The sequence below is a fragment of the Heterodontus francisci genome, chromosome 28 (assembly GCF_036365525.1).
Source record: "Heterodontus francisci isolate sHetFra1 chromosome 28, sHetFra1.hap1, whole genome shotgun sequence".
NCBI classification, from domain to species: domain Eukaryota; kingdom Metazoa; phylum Chordata; class Chondrichthyes; order Heterodontiformes; family Heterodontidae; genus Heterodontus; species Heterodontus francisci.
In genome coordinates, this window is record NC_090398.1 from 15,388,188 (window position 1) to 15,392,687 (window position 4,500).

Sequence of the window (4,500 nt, forward strand, 5' to 3'; positions counted from 1 at the left end):
CCTCCTCCAGCCCCCTACAGCCCTCCCTATCTCTGTAACCTCCTCCAGTCCCTACAGCCCTCCCTATCTCTGTAACCTCCTCCAGACCCTACAACCCTCCCTATCTCTGTAACCTCCTCCAGACCCTACAACCCTCCCTATCTCTGTAATCTCCTCCAGCCTCTGCAGCCCTCCCTATCTCTGTAACCTCCTCCACCCTATCTCTGTAACCTCCTCCAGCCCCTACAGCCCTCCCTATCTCTGTAACCTCCTCCAGCCCCTACAATCTCCCTATCACTGTAACCTCCTCCAGACCCTACAGCCCTCCCTATCTCTGTAACCTCCTCCAGCCCCTACAACACTCCCTATCTTTGTAACCTCCTCCAGCCTCTACAGCCCTCCCTATCTCTGTAACCTCCTCCACCCTATCTCTGTAACCTCCTACAGCCCTCCCTATCTCTGTAACCTCCTCCAGCCCCGACAACACTCCCTATCTTTGTAACCTCCTCCAGCCCCTACAGCCCTCCCTATCTCTGTAACCTCCTGCAGCCCCTACAACCCTCCCTATCCCTGTAACTTCCTCCAGCCCCTACAACCCTCCCTATCTCTGTAACCTCCTCCAGCCCCTACAACCCTCCCTATCTCTGTAACCTCCTCCAGCCCCTACAACCCTCTCTATCTCTGTAACCTCCTCCAGAGCCTCCAACCCTCCCTATCTCTGTAACCTCCTCCAGAGCCTACAGCCCTCCCTATCTCTGTAACCTCCTCCAGACCCTACAACCCTCCCTATCTCTGTAACTTCCTCCAGACCCTGCAACCCTCCCTATCTCTGTAACCTCCTCCAGCCCACACAACCCTCCCTATCTCTGTAACCTCCTCCAGAGCCTACAGCCCTCCCTATCTCTGTAACCTCCTCCAGCCCCGACAACTCTCCCTATCTCTGTAACCTCCTCCAGCCCACACAACCCTCCCTATCTCTGTAACCTCCTCCAGAGCCTACAGCCCTCCCTATCTCTGTAACCTCCTCCAGCCCCGACAACCCTCCCTATCTCTGTAACCTCCTCCAGACCCTACAACCCTCTCTTTCTCTGTTACCTGCTCCAGACCCTGCAACTCTCCCTATCTCTGTTACCTCCTCCAGCCCACACAGCCCTCCCTATATCTGTCACCTCCTCCAGACCCTACAGCCCTCCCTTTCTCTGTAACCTCCTGCAGCTCCCACCCACCCCCCAGACCCCCCACAATCTCTGTAACCTCCTCCAACCCCTAGAACCCTCCCTTTCTCTGTAACCTCCTCCAGCCCCTACAGCCCTCCCTATCTCTGTAACCTCCTGCAGCCCCTACAACCCTCCCTATCCCTGTAACCTCCTCCAGCCCCTACAACCCTCCCTATCCCTGTAACCTCCTCCAGCCCCTACAACCCTCCCTATCCCTGTAACCTCCTCCAGCCCCCTACTGCCCTCCCTATCTCTGTAAGGAAGGAAGGAAGTTGTGTGTGCCAGCCCTGACAACTGGCAGTTCGGAAATTCTGTCATTGAATCTGGTAACCAGTCCAACGATGGGGATTGTGCTATCTGGAGGCCGCTCTTCAGGGGAGGAGGACTATACCCCGTTCAGGGGCAGAATGACAGCTGGGCAAGGGCATGCGCACGCAGCTGGTCAAGTAGCTCCCCGTTATCTGGGAGGGAGAGCAGGTGGCAGAGTCGGGCATGAGCGAACACATGTCAGGAGACGAGCCTACCCAACCGGCAGGGTATACCGACCGCGTCTGAGCTACCTGCAGCTGTCGGAACGCCAGTGCAGAAGAAGGCTGCATCTGTCACGTGAGACCGTGACGTTGCTCTGCGAGGTGGTCGCAGTGGATGTCGCCTCAAACTGCCTCGGTGGCCATTCAATGCCGGTCACTCTAAAGGTTACAGCAGCTCTGAACTTCTCTGCATGTGGCTCCTTGCAGACTTCGACGGCAGACTTGTGCGGAGACTCCCAGGCAGCTGCACACCACTGCATTAAGGTTGTGACTGATGCACTGTTGAGATGTGCGAACAATTTAATTCGTTTCAAAATGGACAACACCAGCCAGGCTGAAAGAGCCAGAGGATTCAATGCAATAGCTGGGTTCCCAATGGTTCAGGGCATGATAGACTGTCCGCATGTGACAATTAGATCACCAGCAGGTCATCCAGGGGCATTCATTAATCGAAAAGGCTTCCATTCATTGAACGTTCAGCTTGGATGCGATCATCGCAAGAGAATCATGCAGGTTTGTGCACGGTCCCCAGGGAGTTGCCACGCTGCATACATTCTCAGAAACTCTCAGGTGCCTGCTCTTTTTAGTCCCCCTGGAAGGTCGGATACTTGGCGACAGGGGTTATCCTTTGAAGACATGGCTGATGACACTCGTGAGAATCCCAAGGGGTCATGCTGAGGAACGCTTCGATGAGAGCCATGGGGGCCACCAGACTGACAACTGAACAAACGATTGGCCTGCTCAAGATGAGTTTCAGCTGGCTGGACCGCTCAGGAGGAGCACTGCAGTACGCGCCAGCACGGGTATCCAGGATTATTGTCGTTTGCTGCGCCTTGCGTAACCTGGCGATGGGAAGGGGCAGACGCCGTTGAGGGGGTTCAAGGGAACCGTGAGGCGTCATCAGATGAAGATGGAGTTTCTGATGAGGACCATGGGCAACACCCACATGATCTCATGGCAGAGGAAGCAGAATGCCCTCTGGAATTAAGAGCAAGAGAGACCCGGGATGCCCTAATAGGCAGGCGTTTCTCTGGAGAGGATTGCACTTGCACATTGAGGCATGCAATGAGCCAATGTGGGATTGCGAGAGGGGAAAGACACACGCATCCAAGGGAAGAGATGATCTGATTAAAAGCAACATCATGTCACGATGAACCCAACCCAAGTGTGTCACATCTTATATATAACCCCCTGAGCAGTGCAACCATGTCTGATGCCACCTCATGGATGGCATATGCAAAGTTAAATGTTCAAAGCACAAATTTATTTACGGTGATGTAATGTGCAATTGACATAAATAATCGGAAGGTAACCCAGTGAACCAGGAGTGATGTTACTGTGATTTCCTAAAACATTTGTGGTCCCTCGCCACCTCCTCTGCCTGCTCACGGCCGTGCGGGCTGAGGCGTATAAGGGTGATCGTGAGATGTATCAGGTACCCCCTCGAACATAATTAAAAGCAAAATACTGCGGATGCTGGAAATCTGAAATAAAAACAAGAAATGCTGGAAATACTCAGCAGGTCTGGCAGCATCTGTGGAGAGAGAAGCAGAGTTAACGTTTCAGGTCAGTGACCCTTCATCAGAACTGGCAAATATTAGAAATGTGAAAGGTTATAAGCAAGTAAAGCGGGAGTTGGGGCTAGAGATAACAAAGGAGAAGGTGTAGATAGGACAAGGTCACAGAATAGCTAACCAGAAGGTCATGGAGAAAAGATATGTTAATGGTGTGTTGAAAGACAAAGCATTAGTACAGATGGGGTGTTAATGGACTGAAATTGAACAGCTGCAAGTACAAACATGAAACAAAAACAGTGGGTAAGCAAACTGAACAAATTAAGATGAAATTTAAAAAAAAACTAAAAAAGGAAAAAATAACTAAAAATAAAAGTAAAATGGGGGGCCCGTCATGCTCTGAAATGATTGAACTCAATGTTCAGTCCGGCAGGCTGTAGTGTGCCTAATCGGTAAATGAGATGCTGTTCCTCGAGCTTGCATTGATGTTCACTGGAACACTGCAGCAATCCCAGGATAGAGATGTGAGCATGAGAGCAGGGTGGGGGAGTGTTGAAATGGCAAGCAACCTCTAACCTCTAACACCCTAGGAGTTTGCGGTTCACATGTCACTGGCAGAGGGAGCAAGGAGCTGCAGGATGCATCAGGGGCGCCAGGAGAGGAGCTCCCATGTGCTATCAGCTGCTGCCCCTGTGCCCTCCTGAGGCTCAACTGGTCCTCAAAGCTGAACTCAGAGAGAAGCACAGCCTCGACCTGCCGCATGCGCGTCTGAGTTTGCACTCTGGTGGCCTGGTCCGGGGAGGCTACACTCCCCTTATCACAGATGGCTTCCAGTTCTGGCCCCTCTACTACATCCGCCAATCTGTCAGTGGAGGATGCCAGATAGACAAATGCCCGAGAGTTTGCAGCTGACTTGCCCTGGATGGAAGCTTCCAGAGTACGTGCTATGTCTCGCAGCGTCTCTGGCAGCTCCGCCAGATGTCCATGCACCACATGTTGAACCTGCAACATCTCCCGCCGAATGGATGTTCTAAGAGGCGCGTCTTCAGCTTGCGGCTCTGCACTGGCCTGTCCTCCCACGCTCCTCCGACTGTGTGAGGCATCGGCCGGTTCTGCCTCTGGTGGCTGGTGCTGTGGGCTAACACCCGTAAGTGGACATCGTTTCCGTGGAGACAGTAATCCCAACTGTGGTGGAAGTCTCTGCACTGGCGCTTGGTGAGGTGTGATGATGTGACGGTGCACCCTCTGAGGCGGTCTCCT